General features: G+C 38.8%; 1 protein-coding gene across 4 annotated transcripts in view; it reads right to left on the reverse strand.

Annotated features, from left to right (window-relative positions):
• Nucleotides 1-24,499, reverse strand: part of CELF2 (CUGBP Elav-like family member 2) — a 1,044,777-nt gene that overhangs the window by 753,288 nt on the left and 266,990 nt on the right. The window lies entirely within an intron of this gene.

The following is a 24,499-nucleotide window of genomic DNA, read 5'->3' on the forward strand; positions in this document are numbered from 1 at the left end:
ACACTTTGGTCTCCAATAGCATGTGAATTCTCCTACCTCTGTCACCTATCCCTGCAATACTCACACCTCTACTGTTAGCCTGATGAATGCTTACACATACCCTTTAAAGCCCAACTCAAAGACTGCCTCTTCTATGATGTTTCCCTAAACCCCAAATCAAAGATGACCTTTGTCTTCAAACCTTACCCTTTTCCCCCTAATTCTCTAATACTTTTAGGATACAGCATTAGAGCTCTTTCTTATTGTGGCATCTTCCTACTAGAGTGTGAGTTCCTTAAAGCCAAACATCCTTTAATGTGAATTTTGTATCTACTCCAGCATGTAGCACAGTAGATATTTAGTAAGGGTTGAATTAATGACTTTTGGCTGAATCCTAGCAACCTGATATTATTATGACTTTGCAGGCTCTGGAGTCATATTTGCTGCTGTTCAGTCATTTTTCATTCCTGTCAGACTCTGTGACACCATTTTTTGTTGCTGTTTGTTTGTTTGTTTGAGTGGTTTGCTATTTCCTTCTCCAGCTCATTTTACAGATGAGGAAACTAAGACCAACAGGGTTAAGTTACTTACCCAGGGTCACATAGCTAGTAAGTGTCTGAAGCCAGATTTGAACTCAGGAAGATGATTCTTCCTGATTCCAAGCCCTGTGCTCTATCCATTGAGCCACTTAGCTATCCACTGGAGTCAATATCTCATCTTTGTTGCTTATCATCTATGTGATCTTGGACAAATCATTTATTCTCCCCTAACCTCAGTTTGCTCATTTTTAAAATGAAGGGTTTGGAGAAGGTTCTGGCCTCTGGGTTCCCTTTTACCTCTGAACATTTAGGGAGGAGAGAGAAGGTGGTAGTATGATTCAGTATTCTAAGCCTCACATCCTGCAAAGATAACCTTTGACTTGATTAGAAAACTAGGAAATCGACCATTTCCAATGCTATTATTAGACCATGATGTTTTCCAGTTAACTTTAAGAAAATAAACTTGTGATTTAGTCAGTAAAAATACCACAGTGCCATATTCCTTGGGCTGAGTAAGTCTCTAGGTTTAAGTTATATCAACTGTGGTGCACTGAATTTAAAATTTGCTTTCATGGGTAACAGGAACTTGCATAATTCACTCTCCCTTTGGCATGACATAAAGAGAACACTAAAAACCATGGTTAATTCTTAGCATTAACCTTAATCTTTTAAAATGGGATGAAAGTACAATCTTGTTAGTTCAGTTTTCTGACCATTATACCATTACATAACCAATATAAGTACTTCGGTTTTATGTTGGGACATTTGTCTCACTTTGGAAAATAGAAAATGAGAAAGGTATTACATTATTAGTATATAAGAATGCCCATAAATTTCTATTGATTCCATTAATGTATTTGTAAATGTATTAAACATTTCTTCTGAAGTTTCTTGTGTCACTGACATTGCAAATAAAACCCCTACTGTTTCTAATAAAATTTCTGACATTTTAAACTTATTCCTTATTACTTATGAAGAAAGAAAAAAAGAGAATCAGATTTCTAGCCTGAAATGAACTGATCACCAATTTTAATTGGTTTCCAAATCAAATACCTCTTTGCAATTATCTATCTCTTAGTCTGTCTACATCTGATGGATTCTTCATGGTTCATATGTGTAATGCTCTACACAGATAAGATGCTTATTTATTCTTTATTCAATGAATGAATATTCTCTATGAGTTAAACTGTGTTTCTTAGGTTTCCCAAAATTGTTCTGACTTTAAGATAAAAAGAAATACTGGTTCTAGTAAACTTTCTTCTGGAATATAATTCTCTTTAGCAGATTAAACTTCACATACCTATACTATCTATCCTACATCTTGTTTTTTTCTTTTTAAAAGCTCGCATTAGCGGGGCAGCTAGGTGGCACAGTGGATAAAGCACTGGGCCTAGATTCAGGAGGAACTGAGTTCAAATCCAGCATCAGACACTTGACACTTACTAGCTGTGTGGCCCTGGGAAAGTCACTCAATCCTCATTGCCCTCCCGCCCCCCAAAAAAAGGCAAGCATCATGCCATTTAAAAAAAATAAATTTATTTTATTTTTTAAAAAGTTTGCATCCTTCCTCAATTAAAGGTTTTCATAGTAGTAACCATATTTTGTTTCCCTTCTTCTGTCTTATTTTCAACATACTGCTCATGTGTATCCCAGCCCAGTGTGGTAGAAGTGTTCTTCATTTGCTATTAAAAAGATTTCTTAGACTTTTCAAAGTGCTGTCAGGTTTGTATGAGTTTTGCATGACTCTGCCCGCTGGATTCTCAGTCATATTGCTCAAGGGATCCATCACAGACAACTACCCAGTTGGGAGGAAGAAGAAGAAACAGATTGTTCTTGGCAATGGTTTTCTCATCAGGCTATCCCCATTGCATTACTGCTCTGATTCTCTTGATGGACACTCTGCTCCTAAGAGGGGAGTGCTAAGCTCTTTCTACACTGCATCACAATAGACTTTTAAGGGGGGAAGTTTCAGTCAACTGAACATGTTTGATCTGCATGATGCCAAACAAGTGATTTGACTGAATTTTTCCCTTTCGATTTGAATGAATCAGACAATTGTTTTGCTATTTATAAGGCAAAAACTACTACAAAATTACAGAATCACAGAATTTCCGAGTTTGAATCCATCTTATCCAATCCATACACAAAAATGAATTCCCACTACAATATCCCCACCAAAAAGTCATCCAGTCTTTGTTTGAATATTTGCAATGAGGGAAAACTTACTACCTCTTCAAGCAACTCATTCCATTTTTTTTGTTTTTGTTTTTGTTTTGTTTTTGCGGGATAATGAGGGTTAAGTGACTTGCCCAGGGTCAGACAGTTAGTAAGTGTCAAGTGTCTGAGGCCGGATTTGAACTCAGGTCCTTCTGAATTCAGGGTCAGTGCTCTATCTACTGTGCCACCTAGCTGCCCCCTCATTTCATTTTTGGATAGCTATAAATGTTATCTTTTTTATATCAAGACTAAAACTGTCTCTTTGCAATTTTTTACTTATGGCTCCTAGTTCTGCTTTCTGAGACCAAACAAAACAAAGACAGGCCTATGAAAGGAGCTTTTGCTCTAGATAAAATGACCAGGGTTCAAATCCTGCTTGAGATTTGAAAAAAAAATTACCTAAATGAAGTTGGTTATACTTAGCCTTCCTGGGCCTCAATTTACTCAACTGTAAAATGAGGGGATTGGGCAAAGTAAATTATGAGGCCCCTCTCTTTCTGGATCTAAGATAATTCTTATTTGACTTCCACATGACAGTCCTTGAAATACTTGAAAACAGCTATCCTATGCCTTCTGAATCTTTCTTTCTTCCAGGTAAACATCTTTAATTCCTTCAGCTAAACCTCATATGGTATGATTTTGAGATCCTTCACTGTCCTGGTTGCCTTTTTCTGCAAACTTTTCACCTTATCATCTTTACCATGTCTGTTTTCTGTCAACAGAATATCTAGATGTATCAAAAAGAAAGATGACATAGCAGTAACTCCAGAAAGAAACAAATAATTCCCATAATTCTAAAGGAATCTGGGGACAAATTAGAAAATTCCAGTAGAAGTTCTTAGATATAGTGAGTTGACAACTTTGTACATTTTTATACTTGTTAAAAAATAGGCAACATATAGAGATGTCTTACAGTTTGCAAAACACTTTAGATACATTCTTGTTTTATCTGATCCTCAGAACAATCCTGTGAAGTAAGAAGTAGAGTTCATGGGGGAAGCTAGGTGGAGCAGTGGATAAAGGACCAGACCTGGATTCAGGAGGACCTGAGTTCAAATCCTGCCTCAGACACTTGACACTCACTAGCTGTGTGACCCTGGGCAAGTCACTTAACCCTCATTGCCCCACAAAAAAAACCCTAAACAAATAAACAAACAAAAAAAGAAGTATTGTTCATAATATCCCTCTTTTACAGATGAGGAAACTAAGGTTCAGGTATTCATGGTTATATATCTCATAAGCTCTATTGGTAGGATTTGAACCCAGGTGTCTCTGAACTATGAATCTAACACTCTTTCCACTATATCGCACTGCTTTATCCATGCCACCTGCCCAGAAAGGTTTACATTGACCAATCCCAGCAGGCTATTCAGGCCGCTTCTTTATTTTTTTGAGTGGTGGAAGAGAACAAATTGATGTCTCAGGATCCCTTTGGAACTCTAATCTCATATTACCAACCAAGCTTCTTTGATATTTCCCTTGTAAGTGGATGTTTCATCAGCAATTCAACATGTCCAAAACAGATACTAGAATTTTTCTTTCCAAACCCCATTTCCTACCCCTCTTCTGAACTTCCCTATTTCCGTGCGTTACCACTACTTTTCCAGTCGCCAGGATCTCAAGATTGGAGCCTACCTTCTTTCCTTACTCTCCCTCATCTCACATACCTAATCAAAGGAAAAGTCTTATCATTTCTTCCTCTATAATATTCCTCTTGTTCATCCTGTTCTCTCCACTGACACAAACATCTATCTAGCTGAGTTCCTCGCCACTGCCTGCTTGCATTATTTCAACAACCTCCTAGTTGGTTTCTCTTAGTAATGAGAATGGGTTCACCCTTGGGCAGAAGGGTCCCTACCCTATGCAGGGGGATCCTGAAGAGAAAAAATGCACTTCTGAGGGAACTTGTGGTGACTAACACCCTGAAGCTCCCGCCCTAGCAAAGACTCAAAGAGTCTAAGATGATGAGGCTTCCTTGGCCTTTAATATTCAAGAGCTTTGTCCTCCAGGAAGCCCTCCTGGATTTCCCCAGTTGTTCCTGTTTATTTCCTCCTCAGAATTCCTTGTATTTACTTATTTGCAGGCATGTGGCATCACCATAGTTGTAATGTAAGCTCCTTGAGGGCAGGCATTGTTGGGGGCCCTTTTGGGATTTTTATTGTATTGCATTAGGCACATAGTAGGGTATTTAATAATTGGTTGCTGATGACAACAAAAACCCACCCTTTACATATGCACCAAAGTTCTTTCCCCAAAACATAGTGATATCACTCTGCTACACAATCTCTTCTACCAGCTCCCTATTACCTCTAGGACTAAATTCCTCTGTTTGGTATTTAAAGTCCTTCATACTCTGGCTCCAAACTACTGTTCCATGCTACTGGAATATTGATCTACTCCAAACATTATAAAGACTAGCCAAACTGGCTTTGTTGGTCTTCTTTACATATATCATTCCATGTCCTGTCTTCATACCTTTGCAAGGGTTGTGCTGCCCCTATTCCTGAAATGTAGCCCCTCTCAATATTCTAGCTTCTTTCAAACCTTAGCTCTAGCATCACCTTCTAGATGAGATACTTATAAATATTTTTTAAATAGTATTTTATTTTTTCCAATTACATATAAAGATACTTTTCAACCTTCATCTTTGTAAGATTTTGAGTTCCAAATTTTCCTCTCTACTTCCCTCCCCTCCTTGCCCCCTCCTGAAGCCAGCAAACAATCTGATATAGGTTATACATTACGATCATGTTAAATGTTATAAATACTGTTTTGATTGATTAATTCTCAACAGGCTTCCTGCTATTGCAGGACCAAAAGTTAAAAGGGGAAAATATTCTTAAAATGTGACATTTGTTTATTTTAATTAGTAAAAGAATCAGAATTTAAAAATTAAAAATAATATAACATTATTAGATAAGAGGATGCCTAGAAAATAAGATATGTGGTTTGATAAGAGAGAAAGAAGAGAGATCAGAGCTTTCCTTCCAAAGGTGTAACATATTCTGGAGCTAGATTCCTTATCCTCATTAATTATAGTCCTTTGCTATGGTATTTTCCTCTTACATCAGTGAAGCAATTACTGATCTAATTCTAATTCATGGCCACCATTAAAAATGAGCAAACAAGTATATTACTTTAATTCCAATCGCTGCTTCCTTCTTCTTGATATATTGCTCCATTAGGCATCAATGGGATAGCCTGTATTAGTGTTTGCCCTCAGGCTAAGACCATATTCATAACTGATAACATTGCTATTTAGTAACAGCAACTAAATAGGTGGTACTTTGGGTAGAACACCTAGCCTGGAATAGGAAGAACAGAGTTCAAATCTGATATCAGACACTTAACTAGCAGTGTGACTACCACCACTCCCAATATATAACAGATTTAGTCCAAATCCTACATATAAGGAAAAAGCCTCACAGGGATCAAGTGACTTCCCCAAGATCATAAGAAAATAAATGGGGGGCAGCTAGATGGTGAAGTGGATAAAGTACCAGCCCTGGATTCGGGAGGACCTGAGTTCAAATCCAGCCTCAGACACTTGACACTTACCAGCTGTGTGACCCTGGGCAAGTCACTTAACCCTCATTGCCATCCCCCCCCCCAAAAAAAAAGAAAAGAAAAAATAAAATAAATGGCATATCTAGATTAGGACCCACATTTCTTGATGGCTAAGTCAGTGTTCTTCCCAATAGAACATTCTGAGATACTCTAGAAGGGCAGTTTAGCCTAGAAATAACCATTGTCCCTCACCATTGTATAATGTGTATGCTTGGGAGTTTAACCTATTGTAGTGAGAGGGATTTGGTTCATCAATTATGAACTACTCTATTTTTCTTCACTTTAGAATTTCTTTCTAACCATCCTCTGTATATTAACCTGTCATATACCTACATTTTTGTCAAGTCAACCCGTGGCCTGCATTTATGGTTCAATAATTCTAACTCCAAATGAAACATGAGCTTCAAGGCAGAGCTCATGGTGAGGTGCAGTTAATAAAAAGAGAGAAAAGCAAGGAAAAACAACACAGAAATGAAACAATCATTGTCTATTGTTCAGACCTCCCTGCTCACCAGCCAGCAGAGAAAAACCAAGTTCTTACGATAAAAGCCTAGTGTGTTCTGTTCCCTTCAGTTATTCTTGGGCAGGACCATAGCTTTGGCCCTGCTCAATTTCCAAGTTACAGTTTTGTCTCTATTGACTTATTAGTCAGGACTTTAGAATCACACACCTAGACAACCAACCAATATTCAAGCTATGTCTGCTCACCTGACTGGATACTACAGAGAAGGTTCCTCTTAGAAGAGCGGACCCTCTTTTCCCCACACCTCCTAACATAGTCCTCTGGGATGCCAGTGATTTGATTCTACTCTTTCTGTGGAATGAAATTCATTTATCCATTTCACAAACATTTATTAAGCACCTACTGTATGATAGGCAATGGAAATACAAAGATAAAATGAAACAATATTTGCCCTCCAGGATATTATATTTTATTGAAGGGAAAAGATATGTACACATTCATAAAATACACAAAAGATACAAAATAATTTCCAAGGGAAATCACTAGGAAATGGAGGGGGCAGGGAGAGTTGATCAGAATATGTATTTCTGTATGTGCTAGAACTTAAACTAAGTTCTAAAAGAAGCTAAGGACTCTCAGAGGCAAAGGTGAGAAGGAAAAAAATTTTCTTTTCTTTATTTTCTTTTTAATTTATGGAATAAAGGAAGCATTTCCATAATATAGTATAATACAAAAGACGATTGCACATGATGTTGGAGGGGATATGGACAAATCGGAACATTAATTCATTGTTGGTGGAATTGTGAACTGATCCAACCATTTTGGAGAGTACTATGGAATTATGCTCAGAGGAAATACATTTTAGACAATGGGGAAAATGGGTGCAAAGACATTTTATTGGGTGATAGAATGTTGTGCACAAGTAGACCAGTTTGGCTGTAACATAGAATGTGTAACAGAATGTGAAACGAGTCTGACAGGTAGGTTGGAGTCAGATTCTAAAGGACTTTAAATGACAAACACAGGAGTTTGCAAATAATTTTACAGGTAAGAGGGAGCCACTGGACCTCCTTGAGCAGGAGAGTGACCTTGTCTGATCTATATTTTAAGAATATGTTTTGGCAGTAGCCCAAAGGGATAGAGTGACAAAGGGAGAGAGTGGATTCAGAGAGACCAATTAGGTGATGATTGCAATAGTCTGGTGTAGAGATGATGATAAAGGATATGCTGATTCTTGCAAAGAAGGCTGGACAAAGAATCAAAAATAGAAGCTTTGCTCCTTTAGTCTTATCACTTGGGCAAGTCTTTTAATCACTGGCGTATTAGTTTTCACATTTGCCAATTAAGAGGGCTCTATTAAACATTACCTAAGGTCCACTGGCTCTATTTTTCTCTGAATGACCATTGTGCATAATTGACTTTGATGACCATGGAAGGCCTTTCTAAACCCAGTACAGTCAGACTAGGAAGGGAAAGGAGGAAAATCTTCTGACTACTTATATATTATTTGGGGGTAATGTTTGACTTCCTTATGTATTTTATCATTTGCAATTATTAATATGATAGGTGACAATTTCTACTTTATATATACACATATATACACACACATACCCACACATGTATATGTGTGTACACATGTATATGTATACATACATATATTATATGTAATATAAGGAAAGTAAGTGTATGGATATATGTGTGTGTATATAAATATGTGTATGTATATCTATCTATCTTCCATCTCTACTCTTCCCATCCCCCACCTCCTCCACTGAGACCTTTCCCTTACATACTTTACTGATAAATTAGAAATTGTTTGCTACAAGTTTCTTCTTCTCCCTTTCTCTGCATCCCATAAACCCTCAACATCACCTTCTATGCTCTCTTTTTTCACTCTAATCTCTGATAATGAATTTTGGGGACATATATCCATAATCTGGGATTTAACAAGAATTAAAAGGAATTTTACAATCTCCATTCCAATGTGGTCCTAGTTATTTGAGATGTCATCTATCCTGGTGTCTCAGTTTATTGTAGAGGCTAGATGGATGGGAGTATCACTTGTTAGCACTGCCCATATTTTGTACATCTTTTAATCTATCCTAACTGTGGACATATTTGACTTGTAAGAGGAAAACAAAGAACAAGATGTCATGGACCTGTTTACTGTGTGAAAGATTTAAAGTCCCTGCTTATGGGATCCAAAACTGAGTATATTGTAACCATAAGAACTATACATCAAATGCAATGAGAATGAATTACTTCGGATATAGTGAAAAAGTGATGACTATTTAAATTTAGATCTGTATGATATTAGAACTGCAAGGGAATCCTAGAGACCTCTTAGTAGATGCCCATGTGTTTATAGATGAGAAAATGGAAGTTCATACATATTAAGTGGATTTCTCAAGGCCACACAGCTAGGTACTTACAGGTAGAACTAGGACTCATGTCTTTAAGCTCCCAGTTCAGTGATCTTTCCACTAACCCATAATGATTTTCAATGGTTTTCGAATGTAGTTTCTTTCCTTTCTCCAATCCATTCTCCATATAACTGTCTAATCAATATTCTTAAAGCAATAGAACTACTCATGTTGGTCCCCTGTTTAGGAAGCTCTGGTAGGTCCTGATTACCTATAAGTAAGATACAAATTTTCTTGTCTTCTGAAGCCCATCTCAATCCAGCTGTTGTTCTTCAGACTTATTTCACATTCTTATTCCTTATGCTCTCTACATTTTAGCCAACTGACCATCTCACTGTTCCCCATACAACATCTCTTTTCCATCTCTCTATCCTTGTATAGGTTTACCAGTGCCTAGAACTCATTCTCTTCTGCCCTGTGCATTGGAAAGAATCCCTATCTTTCTTTTAAGATCAATTCAAGTGTCACTTCCAGTAGAAAGTCCAATGGGCATCACCCCCTTTCCCTGTTGCCAACGTCTTTTCCCCTGGAAATTATTTTATATCTACTTAGTGTTTAATATTCAATATAGATCTTTTTTTTCTTCCAACAGAATTTAAAGTCTTTGAAGGGAAGGACTGTTTCAAATTTGTTTTTGTATCTGTAGTGCCTAGCACAGTGCCTGATACGTAGGAAATGCTTAATAATTGCTTGAATGAATGATGAAAGGGAAATACCATTTAGGGGGAGAGATCTGAAATGGGAGGACCAGAGATTCTGAAAGTAAAACGTTACAGAGTTCAAAATTTTCCCTTCAGCCTGTGCTCTTCATCTTTATTTCTACCAGGTCAAATGGAAGTACTTCATGTCCATTTTGGACTGCCTTAGCATGAAGGGTGATATGACTCCTTCACCACTTGTTCCCATGCCCCAGCTTTAGTTTCTATGAGCGACTTCAGGCCTCTTCCCTCTAGTAACTTGCATCCTGGTTGTGTTTGAAAGAGCCAGCTTGTTCACTCTTGTACAACTGACAGTGATGTACAAATGTTGACAGAGATAACCACACAGAGCAATGAGCACTTCAGAGTTAACTAGGCTTAAACTTCTCAGAAAAAGAGAATCTCCCAGGGACACTGGAGATCTCTGTCTGCTGTGCCTACTGATCATCACCCATTTAATTTTGCACTAAGAAATGAAGTACCCCTTGATGTATGTTTGATTATTAATTATTTTATTATCGTTCATTATTTTGAAAAGTAATAACATGTTTAATAAAAAAAATCCAAGCTATAATAATGAAAGTCATTTAGATAATTTGGAGCATCTCAACCTCCTGAGGACTTCAATCTGATTTCCAAAATACACTAGAAACTTACTAATTCACATTAATGACAGGAAACCCCATTGTGAATTGCCAAATTTTGCAGCTGAGTGGGTATGCAAACAGACAGAAAAATCAAGAAGAATAAATCACCCGAAGGGCTTTCTCCATTTATTTTGACAAGGGTAGTTTAGATGTACCAGTCTCTGATGAAACGTCACTGAACATCACTAACACTTATTGTTGCAGTTTTCCTAAGGATAATGAAGTCTTGGTAATCAGAGCTTTTACCATAGGACTCTGATATTAAATCTCCACTCAGAAACCGTGGTACAAGTGTAAGAAAGTTTTCTGATAATTATCTCACTTACAGAATAGTGAAGTAAACAAAAGTAGAGACATTCTACTGTAAATGCAAGCAGAGGTAGAAGGCTTTTTTAGTTTTTTTCATGCTTGTCATTCAGTTTTCCCTCTGATCAGATAACTTTTGAATCTAGGCTATCTCTTCACCCCCTGGACATCTGGACATATTAATATTTTACAGTTTCTCATTCATCAACACATTACAAAGTCAAAGGGAAAGGGGACCTAGGAAGTTATATTTAACCCCTGATTTTCTTGGAATTGATATTCCCTTTTGGAGAACAGGGAAACTGCTTGAGGAAGGACTCAAGTGAAGTAAGTCAATAAAATCCACTGTCTCCCTATTACCCCCAGGTTATAGTCTTCTATTTGGTATTTAAAGCCCCTTCCTATGTTGTTTTGTCTTCTTACATATTATTGCCCCTCTAGCTATTCTGTGATCCAGTCACATTTGTCTACTTGCTGTTCCCACACAACATTCCATCTCTTGACTCTTGGCTGGTTGTCTGCATGCCTGTAATACTTTCTCCCCTTACCTCTGATTTCTAGTTTCTCTGGCTACCTTAAGGACTCAGCTCAAACTTCACCTTTTGTGGGAAGCTTCCCCCGCCCCCCAACCCAACCAGTCCTTTCCCTGTGAGATAATTGTCCATTTTATTGTATGTATCTTGCATGTCCATAGTTATTTGCCTATGATTTCTCTCTAGTAGAATCTGAGCTTCCTGAGGATGGGGACCATGTTTTTGCCTTTTTCTTTGTATCCCTGATGATCAGCACAGTCCCTGGAACAAGAGGCCAGACAAACCCAAGCAATTACAAGGATCCCAGATCCCCAAACCTGGCTCTGTAAGTAGAGACCAGATACCAAAACCTACCTATGGAAGTAGAGGTAACAGATAACTCTCCACTTCCCCCCAGTCACTGCCCTAGATTCCCTGGGAAGTTGAGGACACTGATGGAACAACACTGATGCCCCAGAGATGGAGCCTTTCATGGATTCATTACAGAAAGTCAAACAAAAATCATTGTTGGTACTGGGTGTCCTTTTCTTCACCCTCCACATACACCATGGTCTGCCTCCCATGCAGTTAATGGAGTCCCTCCTCAAGCAATATCCTTGTTTCCAGTCCTCCTTATACCTCTCAGGCTGTAAAAAATATTCTTCAGTACATTACATTTGGATTTGTAATTTTTGCCATTACATTTTTCCCTTCTAGTATGAGTGCTGATTGACCACAAATTCATTCATGTAGAGTGGCATTTGCCACTAAATGTAGGAAATAATATAGACAGAAAAGATGAATCCCCTCCCCTTTCCAAATTATCCCCTATGACATAAAATAACATTAGTTCAACATGTCTGAAGATGAGATTTTTTAATGTATTCCAGGGCCAAATAAAATTATTTTGAGATTACCCACAATTTTACATTATCTGGAACATACCTCCCCTCTTTAATGTAGATAACTGAGTAGCTAAAGATGGAATGATATATTGTCAGTAGGTATCTTAATATCCTCAGAAGAACTGAAGTATGAGACTTGGATTAAAGTAGGGAAGGAATATGCCCAATGCCCCAAAACCTGTAGCACTTCCCAAGCAAGGACCCATATGCCTCTGGTGCGGGGGGCGGGGGCAGTATATTGGATAGAGAAACTAAAAGGGTCTATGATATACTTAACACATAGCATACACATTCTACTTCTGCTGCAGTTGCAATTTAAATAATGAATTTAGTCAATCAAATTAAACACTTAGGTGGTGTGCTAGACCTAGAGTCAGGAAGACCTGAGTTCAAAACCTCCCTCAGACTCTTAATTATTTGTGTGTCATTGCCAAGTTACTTAGCTTCTTCCTGCCTCAGTAAAATAGCACCAACCCCCCAAGATTGTTGTGAGGATAAAATGAGATAATATCTGTATATAGGTGCTGCATTAAAGGGCTGTATAAATGCTAGGGGTTCTAGTTCTGATGGATGACTATTACTAAATCCTACTCAGTTTTCCTTACTCATCCTCAATCCTTTCCAGGACTTATCACTGGGAATTCACTCAATTTATTGATCTGCCTTTCCATAATCTTATCTTCTAAATGTACCCTTAATAACATGACTATATATGCTTTTAAAATGTATTATAAATATATCAGATATTCCACAAGCATGGCATTAACTCTATCAATATGTGGATCAATGTAATGTTTGAAAGGACCAATTAGATCTTGCCATAGTCTTTGGGAGAACTCTAAGAACTTTGACTCACAAGGCCCAGTGAAACCATTTAGCCAGAGTTCACTGGCCTGTTTGGTGCCTGACTTTGACACCCTATTTATCTGAATCTGAATTGCCTCTAGAGACAAAGGTAGACAGGAGTTCAAAATGGTTACCACCGAAATTCTAACAAAAGGATGACCCAAGAGAGACCTTTATCCTAGACATTAAAGAACCCATCTTACATTGCTGTAGTTTCCTTTCTAAGGCTATGTAGATTGTATGCTTATTTTTACTCTAAGTATATCCTGGTACTGAGAAGTTTCTAATACAATATGAGTAATCTATCCATTCATCATCCATTTATCAATCAATCTTTACCTCTCTCTGTTGTCTTTCCCTCTGTGTCTCTTTCCCTCTGTCTCTCCCTGTCTCTGTCTCTTTCCCCCTCGCTCTGTCTCTCTCTGTGTCTCTGACTCTTTGCCTGTCTCCTCTCCCCTTCCCTCCCCTCCCCACCCTCTCTCTCTCTTTCTCTCTCCCGCCCCATCTTTCCCCTTCTCTTCCCCTTCCTCCTTACCTCTCCCTCTCTCTCCCTTTTCTTCTCTCTGAATCTGTGATTTTATTGGTTTAGACATTTGGTGAAGAACTCCTTCTGCTAATGCTCCTTCTCTCTAATTGACTCTTAGAGAATTATCTACGTCACTAAGAGGCTAAAATGAATTATTCAATGTCACCCTACCCATATATGTCAGAAGCAGGACCTGAACCCAGTTCTTTCCAACTATCTCCATAGACACACAGTCACACTCACTCACACACACACACATGAGTGTGTACGCACTCTCACTGTCACACACACACACACACACACACACACACACACATATTTCAGAGTCCTCTAGGGGACCTGAGTTATCTCTGCTGTAAAACGAAAGGATTGGACTTAATGATCCATCTCTAAGTCCCTTTACCCCAGTAAGATTCAGCAACTGCCTTGTCCAATGTCCTCATTTTACAAATAAGCTAAGGTAGATCCAGAGAAATCAAGTGACTTTTCCAAGGTCATATATCTAGTAGAGTGAGAATTAGAATTAAGGTTTCCTGACTCCTAGTTCTTTCCACAATATTATACTGCCCCATAAATATGTATTTGTATTGGAGTTATATTCACTTTGTGGCTTTTCTATGGCAACTTTTTAATCTCAAGATTTTTTTTTATCTTGTTACTATTTGTCAACTCTATCAACCAGTGCATGCTCAGGGAATATAAACTAATTTTAATATTAGCCTAAGCTAAATCTAATTAAGGAAGTAAATATTATATGCAATGCACTCTAGAATCAAGTAGAAAATGTCTTTGCTTTATATACTCTTTCAGATTATCTATACCCCTGTTTCCCCTCTAATAGCAAGGACAACTGGGATTTGCTGTAATATTAAAGGTTGTTTTTTTTTTTCAGTAGTCAATAAATACAACCCTAGTCTCTCCTGACCTGTATTAACAATGATGTTTTGGATATCTTGAACTGGATATCCCACAGTTGCTTCAAATTTAACATGTCTGAAACAGAATCAATTTTCTCCACATACTCCCATCCCTAACCTTATTCTGTTCTCAATTTTCCTAAAGTGATAGGGCACCATCATCTTCCAGTTACCTGGGCTGAAAACCTAGGTGTCATCCTAGACTCTATACTCCCATTCACTCCACATATCCAGTCAGTTGTCATACTTTGTCATTTAATACCTTAACAGTATCATACATACATACATACATACACACACACACACACACACACACACACACACACACACACACCCTTCTTTCCACTCAGATTTTATCTTGGTTCATTTAAGCTCTTATTGCTTCTTACCTTAGCTATTTTGATATCCTTCTAACTGGTTTTCCTGGCTCAAGCTTCTCCCTACTGGACTGGAATCCATCCTCCACTCAGCTGCCCAAATGATTTTCCTAAAGTACAGGTCTGACATTTCACCCTCCACCCCATCCCCCCCCCCCTTCTAGTGATTCTCTGTTATCTCCAGGATCAAATGTAAAGCCCTCTGGCACTGAGAGCTCTTCACAGCATAACCCCTTTATACTTGTTCAATCTTCTTAAACTTTACTTTCCTCTATACATTCTATGATTCATCCACACTGGCCTACTAGCTATGCCTCTAACAAGATACTCAATTTCCTGACTTCAGATCCCTTCATTGATTGGCCCCTATGCCTGGAATGATTCATTTTCATTTTCATTTTCATTCTCTCTCTCTCTCTTCCCCACCCCCCTTGCCTGTGAACTTTTTTCTCTTCCTCTAAGACCAATTCAAATCCTATTTTCTGTAGGAGGCCCTTCCTAATCTATCTTTCTTTTCTTTTCTTCTTTCTTTCTTTCTCTCTCTCCTCCTTTCTTCTTCTTCTTCTTCTTCTTCTTCTTCTTCTTCTTCTTCTTCTTCTTCTTCTTCTTCTTCTTCTTCTTCTTCTTCTTCTTCTTCTTCTTCTTTCTTCCAGAGCAGTGAGGGTTAAGTGACTTCCCAGAGTCACACAGCTAGTGTCAAGTGTCTGAGGCCAAATTTGAACTCAGGTCCTCCTGAATCCAGGGCAGATGCTTTATCCACTGTGCCACCTAGCTGCCCCCTAATCTTTCTTAACATTATTGCCTTCCCCTTTGATATTACCTTCCCTGCATTTATTTGGTGCCTAGTTATTTACATGTTGTTTCATTAGCATTAGAGCTTCTTGAAGGCAGGAACAGTTTACTCCTCCTCACTATTATTATTATTATTAATTATTAAAATATATTTTCTTCTATTTCCATTTCTATTTCCATTGCTTAGCCCAGTGTCTAGAAGATATTTAACAAAAACACTTGTTGATTGATCAGGGCTTTAATACAGCTCTGCAAGTTCCTTTTTGTCAAGAAGTATACTGTAGAATGACAAAGGTGATCCTAAGTAGGTGGTACAGTGGATAAAGCCCTGGACTTGGTGTCAGAAAGAACTAAGTTCAAATCTGGGTCCAGAAACTTAGCTGTGTGACCCTGGGCAACTCATTTGGGGGCCTCAGTGTCCTCATCTGTAAAATGGGATACAATAACACCTACTTCCTAGGGTTTCTGAGAGAATAAATAATATTTGTAAAACAACACAGAGCCTGGGAACATAAGTACTTAATAAATGCTTATTACAAAATAGACAGAGCTTTGGAGTGACTTGAGAGACCATTCAGGCAAATCTCATCATTTTATAGATGAGGAAACTTACGTATGCAAAGAAGAGGTGACTTGGCCAAGGTCACACTGTTGCCTAAGGTCACATGGATACTAAATATCAGAGATGGGTTTTGAACCCATTTCCTCTGACCTTAGAGCTGATACACATATATTCTATCATTTTGCCTCACTTTGGGGATGGAGAGAAGCAAATTGAAGGCCCCAAGGGTAAAGAACTTTCCAAGCTCTCTTGGAGACTTCGGTATCCGTACTGGAGAAGCAATAATTATTTCCTGTCATGTCTAGTAGAAAGCTTGCTTGCACCACCCCTAATGGGTTCTCTATATGGAGAAAATCACTGCTTATAGTATTATGTGAATTCTGGAGTTACGGAAAACCTGTAGGTCTGTGGTATTTGGATGTAACTGAAAGGGCACATGCTAATTTGACTGTGTGACACCATTGTAACAGAGACTTACAGTTGCTTTTGGTTGACAACTCAGCTATGGGCTGAAAGAGGGTGATGAGAATGTGTCTGGAAGGAATGACCCCTTCTGACAGATGAACAAAAGAAAGCTGCCTATCTATTTTTAACCTGGGCTCAGGAGACCTCCTGTAATTGACATTTAGAACTGAAAAACATAGGGGTACAAGCACTGTCCCGGTTCCTAGAGTTATTTATTTGTGTCTTTTTTTCTCGTTTTTGTTTTGGTTTGGTTTCCACTGACTAATGTTTCTGATTAAGGGCTTGACAGGCCACTGAGAAGGCACCTTCATATAGGGTCTGGTTTGAGGGACTGAAGTCTTCCCTGCCCAAAGGCATGCTTCCCAGACCACTGCCTGGGATTCAGGACAACTTCATCCATTCCATTTACAGCTTTGATCTCTTGCTCAAACCAAAATCTCCGTGACAAGGATCAGACTAAGCTGTTATCATTTCTTTACACCAGGGGATTCTTAACTTTTTTTGCGTGTATCATGGACCCCTTTGGCAGTCTGGTGCAATCTATGGAGCCCTTCTAAGAATGAATTGCATAAAATAAAATACATAGGCTTAAGATGAATACCAAATATACTGGAGATAGTTTCAAAATATTTATTTTTTTTTAAAGTTCACAGAGCCCAGATTTAAGAATTCCTGTTTTACATTCTAGTGTTAATGAAGGATCTTACTAGACACAAAAGGGGGAAGAACAGAAGACCTCGTGCTTCTCTTGGGAAAGGAAGACAGAGATAAGAGACTAAGCATTCCAAGAGACAAAGTTCAACCATATCAGAACATTAAATGAGGCTAAACTTCAGTAAAATTGTGAAGTAGGTGAAGTCAGTACTTATGGCTCCCAGCATTACTGTTTTATGCCCTTTGTCGACCCAACATCATTTTTATTGCTTGACCTCTGCAAAACTCAGGCAACTCAGCACCTTTGTCCTCTCATTCTCCACTCTACAGACTTACCCTAATGAAGTTATCTGATGAATTCATTAACAGTATGATGTAATTGACTGATTAGGCTTCCCCTGTGGCCCTTCCAGGAAGTATCTGCTTTTTTAATGGTTAACAAAGCTAACACCTGAGTTTGGAATAGCCCTGATCTCCCCTGTCTTTGGAAGCACTGCTTCTAGTAGGTACTCCTAAATGCTTATTGAATTGAATTGTGTTGAGTTTTAGGGATTTAGAAAGTTGTTGAACATCCTTGGTAGAAACCATACCTGATGTCTTACTACCACCCTAATTTGCTCCATTGGCGGTTGAAAATGGGTCAGACAGGGTCAGACAGGAACACATCAAGTCTGACAATACCAATAAACCACCCCAGCATAGCCTTAGGATGTGGATGAAATTCTTGAAGTCCCCCAATACCTTAAAGTGACTGCCAGAGCTGTTGTCTGTCAATTATAACAAATGTTTTATTGAGGCTAACTGAATCCGTATGGAGCTCTTTATACAGTTTCCAGAACTTTCTCTGTATCTGGTCTGCCTCAAGAATCACATTTGTTTACATGGTTGTGATGTGAACCTGGATTCCTATTCATGAAGTATACAATGAACTGTGCTGTTTAGCAGCCAATTCAGAAGAACTTTGGCCAGGATGTTGGCAGCACTACGGAACACAGAAACCCAAGGATGGACATTTCAGTCAGTTTTCTAAACTTTTCCTCGAATATACTGAAGGACTAGCATTTCTGAAATCAGCTCATTTCTTCCTTGTTTAGTAAAGGGATAGGGGAATGAGAGAAAAACCCATGGACATGTCTATATAGCATCTCTTCTCCCATGAAGGTCTCATCAGGGCCTAAAAAACATTTATTCTACAATAAGCCCATAGGATCAACATGATTTGTTTTTTTGTTTTGTTTTGTTTTGTTTTTTGCCCTGACTGCAGACCACCTAATTCACCCCTGCTACAGAATGGAAACAAAAGCAAGAGCCAGGAAATCCCAGAACCTGAGAGGAAAGAAAACCTGGCCTTAGAAAAATTAAACCACTACAACCAAAGGAATGAATGGCTAAATGTTCCTTTCCATTAATTGACCTCTGTGAGTCAGTATATGAAGGAGATGCAAGGCCTTTCACTTGGATGCATAGCTTAGAAAGAACAGTTTTACAATTTGACCAATGTGGTCAGAAATTAGGAACCAAAAAATAAGCAGACCCTTTAAGTTTGTTGCTCCTTTTGGCAGGTGTCCCCAGAAATTCTGATGACTGACAGATCATTTTTCTTTTTTAGCTTGAGGTAGCAAGTTGGCAGTGGGTAGGAGAGTGGAAATGTTGGGGCAATAGAAATTATGCAAATGATGCTTTCTAGCAAGAGAACTTTCAACCCCTTGAGGTCTTTTAAACAGCATTAATTCCTGAAATTAGATACAAAATTTAACTTTTTCATGCTAATAATGATTTCATAAGGAAAAAACTTGTTAGTAAAGGTGACAAATATGAATTTCTATTGAATATTTAAATTCAGGAATCTCAGTGAGTTCCCTGGGGAGATATTTACCCAGCCAATGACTCTCTGATGTTATTAAGAAGTAATTTATTTGAGAAAGTCTCCATTCATGAGTTTACATAAGAACAATATCTGCTTTACAAAAGCTTGTATTCTCAGTATAGCAAATATCGAATTTACAATGAATTTTGGTTAAGATTTTCATTAGGTCGGTTCAATAGCATTTGATAATTTTAATGCCATTTTTATGAGATCCCATTTTTCTCTTTCTGGAATGAGGAAAGGTAGAGAATGTAAATTTTTTAAAAAAGGAACTCTCTTCCAAAAATCAGTCCTTTTAAATTCCTCTGAATGTCTGAGGTATAAAACAATGAGTGGTAGATTTTTGTGGCAATTGTTTATAAGTTACAGGCATTCATTTTTTTAAAAAAAGAAGATGGGGCAGCTAGGTGGTGCAGTGGATAGAGCACTGGCCCTGGAGTCAGGACCTGAGTTCAAATTTGACCTCAGACACTTGACACTTACTAGCAATGTGACCTTGGGCAAGTCACTTGTAAAGAACTGATTGTTATTTGAGGTTTTTATAGCCCCATCTTTTGGCTGGAGTTTGAGGAGACCTTGGTGTGAGCACTGGCCTGGGGGCTCCACGGGAGGCATGGTGCACCAGCCACTGGTTGTAGTCCTTGCCATGGCACTGGCACCTCACGTCATCACTACTCACCGACATGGGCCTAGCAAAATTATAATGATTGGAAGCCCAGTGAGAGCAGTCATGTGACAGTAAGAGTGGCCAGCCAATTGGCTGGGGGCTATGTGTGGTCAGCCTGGGGTCTGCTGGGAAGAAGGGAGGTTTTTCACCATTCTAACTTGAAGCTGGAAGGTGACAGGACGCTGCTGTGTGTTCTCAGCTGATTCCTGGGTGGTGGTATTGTTCAGGTTATATCATTTTCCCTTTCCCCATTTTATTTCATTTCCCTTAATCCTACTGATCCTGTTTGTGTTTTTTTAAGTTCATCTTGTTAAATAAATCCTGCTCTGTTTTGAGGGAGGCTGTCGGTCTCCTTCCTTGCCCCAATATTGTGGCAAGCTGCCTAGCTAACACTCCCCAGTTAAAAATTGGTCCCTACACACTTAACCCCAATCGCCTCACCAAAAAAAAAATGATCACAAAAAAAGAAGATAAAAATGATTGTGTTGCTGTATCACCAGGTCAAAGAATGGTTCTACAAGATGCTTCTACTTCAGCAATTCTCAAAGTACATTAAAGGAGGCCTTTGTGGAAAACCAAGGAATGTTAAGGAGACACCAATATTGGGTGAGGCAGGCACTGGTGTAGGAACATAGGAAGTAGGGGGCAAAAGAGTGAAAAGGTGTGGAATCCTCTTAGTCTAGCCACAGGTCAAGGAGCTGACAATTAGTCAAAGAGGTGAAAAGATCCAAAGGCCAGATAGACAATTAAATCAGGTTAAAGTACCAGCCACCAGAGTATCCTGATATCAGTTTTAAAGCAAATCTCATTTACTTTCTACCAGGGCATGACCTGATTCCAAATCACAAAATGACCTGAGCCTGAAGACCTATATGCCTACCACCCTGAGTGGGGAAGATGCCAGAAAGTCTCCAATCCTATCCACTTTCCAGTCTGCTGTCAAATTGATCTTCCTAAAACACAGATCTGGCCACATCCCACTCCTGTTCAATAAACTTGAGTAGTTCCTTATTACTACCCAGGATCAAATATAAAATCTTCTATTTCTTTTTCAAAGACCTTTATAACCTGACCCCCCCCTACCTTCCTACTTCTTTTATACCTTACTTCAAGTGTTCTTTGATCCAGTGACCCTGTTCTCCTAGGTGTTCTGTGCACAAGACAACTCCATCTCCTAACTCTAGACATTTTCCCTAGCTGTCCCACATATCTGGAATTCCCTTCTTCCTCATCTCTGCTTCCCTTGAGGGGCAGCTTGGTGGAACAGTAGGTAGAGTACTAGCCCTGGAGTCAAAAGGACCTGAGTTCAAACCTCACCTCAGATACTTCCTAGCTTTGTGACCCTGGACAAGTCACTTAACCTCAATTACCTTAAACATTCAAGGCCATCTCTAGTCCTCCTGATCTATATCTTGCCATTGGACCCAAATAACTCTGGAGAAAAGAGTGAGGTTGGTGACCTTACACAGTCCTCCCTCATTTAAATCCAATTCAGTGCAAGTCATTACATCACCCCAATGCCATGGCCCTCTTCTTCAAGAACAAAGGGCAAACAAGAAGAAGCTTCCTCTGAATTCCTTCAAGTGCCACCTAAAATCCTCCCCATCTACACTTTATTGCTTGTCTAAGATGTCTTCTGTTAGTGGTGGGGAGAGTCTACATAAAATATCATGTTTTGTTGTTAGGTTGCTGTTATGTTATGGTTCTGTGTTTTGTAGTCTATAATGAGTTGTGATGTAAGGCTTTAAATCTTACTCTTTATGTTGTCCATTTTATTTGTCATTTGGCAGCCAAAGGCCTTCCAAATACTATACAAATATTTGTGATTTAGTGTTTGCCTAAAGAAGGACAAGAAATATGTCAAGGTTTTGGACTCTGTGTTTTATGAAAGTACAGCTTGACTATTCTGAGTAACAGCATTAGAAGAGAAATTTTTGGGGAGGTATCCCTTGGCCTCTCTGGGACACAAAAGAGGGCATAGCAATTCTCCTAGACTATTGGCTGTCCTTATCCAGTTTAAAGTTTCCATTCAATAGATTTCACTTGCCCTGACAATCTTTTCTAAATCCATTTAATTATCTAGAATTTGATACTGTGGTCTCTGGGGACCACTTGTGTTTGCCTTCCTATTTTTGTTGACTTTGCTATGATCAAATGAAATTTATTAGTGTATTGGGAGATCTCAAGTTCCAACAGCCAAAGACTTAGCTAAAGAGATGGCAGTTTTGAACCCTTTTTTCTGATAACACTGTCCATCATACTTAGGAATTTGTCTTATAAAACCTTATAATTTATAATTCTTCCTTCTTAGAGTTATGGACCAGAGCATGAAAGCTGGCTTAATTCAATGGTATTCTGGTTGCTACTTTTTGTTTATTTTGAACAATGGGTAGAAGAAAATTACTTACTTTCCTCTCACCTAGGCTAAGATTTCAACTTCAAATGTGCCTTAGGTCTGGGACAGAGGCGAAATCTAACTGCCAAATTTAGCCCATGTGTCCAATTTTCTGAAAGTGCTGATATTTGAGACTGACTGGCTTTTTTTGCCTTCATGTTAAGGTAGAAAATGATGCTAGAAGAAGGTAATGATCTGCATTTTTAGGAGTTCCTTATCTGGGATTTCCTTAGACCAGTGTAATCAAAGGTCGAGGTCCAACCCCCATCCTTCTCTCTCCTCCAATTCACCTTAAATTGACCCTTGCTTCCACTCACTGTCTTGGCAGGTGCTTAAAGTAGTATTTCCAAGACACCATCCCTTTAGCTTTGAAGTTTTGATCTCCATTTAAATGCAAATATATAAACAACCCTCACTATGTGTAGCTTAAATGGTCTTGAGTAGAGACAGAGAAGAGTAGTTTTTGTTGTTCTTTGTTTGTTTTGTGGGACAATGAGGGTTAAGTAACTTGCCCAGGGTCACACAGTTAGTAAGGGTCAAGTGTCTGAGGCCAGATTTGAACTCAGGTCCTCCTGAATTCAGGGCCAGTGCTTTATCCACTGTGCCACCTAGCTGCCCCAAGGAGGAGTTTCTGACAAAGATGGCTATCACTTGAAAGTGCTATCAGCATTCATTTGACTGAAAGACCTGAGTGCCAGTTTTGATAGATATGGGGAAGAAGATAATAGGATTGTATATTTAGAGCTAAAAAGGACCTTGGAGACCTTATTGGCCAACCCAATCATTTTATAGATGAGGAAACTGAAAGTGAGAGAAATGAACTGACAAGACCAGAGCTCCAATCTGTGAGAGGTAGGAGTTGATTCTAGTTCTTTTTGACACTAGGTGGCACAGTGGATAGAGTGCTGGGCCTGAAGTCAGAAAACTCATCTTCAAATCTGACCTCAGATAGTTACTAAGATGTGTGATCTTGGGCAAGTTAACATAACCCTGTTTGCTTCAGTTTTTCACCTATAAAATGAGCTGGAGAAGGAAATGGCCAACCACTCCAGTATCTCTGCTGAGAAAACTCCAAATGAGGTCATGAAGAGTCAGACACAACTGAAATGACTGAAAAACAATTTCCAGACTCTAAGTCTTGTTGCCAACCCTCCCCCCCATTCCCCCCCCCCCATGACTGTCATGCTCTCATTCAATTCAATATTTAGCTCTGGGTAACTGAACAGAGGACAGAAGAAGATACCTCCTAAGAAGAGTCCATTTATCTATTTAACAATTGTGCTTTGCCATCACTGTTATTTCTCCAGCTATGGCTTAGGTACTCTTCCAACCAATAATGAATGCTCCTAAACTATACCATGAGTAAACATTTCCCTTTCCTAGATGAAGAGATCGAATACAGAAACAATCTTGTCTATGGCCATTAGATATGTGATGCATATGTATTTTAGTATTAAGTAAGTTCTCTATTCCCCATCTGTGCTCTTATGCTGTACCATATGTCATCTAACAAGGTATCTTCCATTATTCTTTTATTCAGTTCACTGCATGTTGTTCCTCCTGTCCCTTGAAAATTAGCCTGTCTGTAATCAGAAATCACTTCCACTCACAGTTCAGTGCACCTACTATAGATGTGACAAATGCTTGTTTACTGGGCTGGTAATTGGATTAAAACATTGAAAAGAAACACAAATATGAAAGGTAATGAAAAATGAAAAAAAAATCCACAGGCGTAAAACTCAACACAACCCAAAGAAATTAAAAAACCCTAATGAATGAAAGTGCTATTAATAGGCATCATCTTTCATTAACAATGCTCTAGAGTGTGCAGACCTTGCCATTGACTTGCAAAAGAGATTTAAGCCCCTCAGAAGACAGAGAAAAAAAAGGTTTATGAACAATCTTTATGAAACGATGGTCAGGAGAATGGCTAATTAGTTTCAATGCATCTTTGGGGCTCTGTTGGCCACTGGGCAGCCCAATAAATCTCCATGATGGCTGGATACAGGAACAGTAGGGACAGCTCAGCTGCAGTATTAAATTATTTAAGAGGGAGAATGACTCTTGCTTTAAGTTTGGTTCTGGTTTTTCAAAGAGCCCTGGCCAGAAGGAAGTCAAAGCACATTTCTTCTGTTCCCCAAGACCTGATAGCTGTATGTGGTGTGGAAAAAGGCA

This window comes from Dromiciops gliroides, chromosome 5, assembly GCF_019393635.1.
Source record: "Dromiciops gliroides isolate mDroGli1 chromosome 5, mDroGli1.pri, whole genome shotgun sequence".
Lineage (NCBI taxonomy): Eukaryota > Metazoa > Chordata > Mammalia > Microbiotheria > Microbiotheriidae > Dromiciops > Dromiciops gliroides.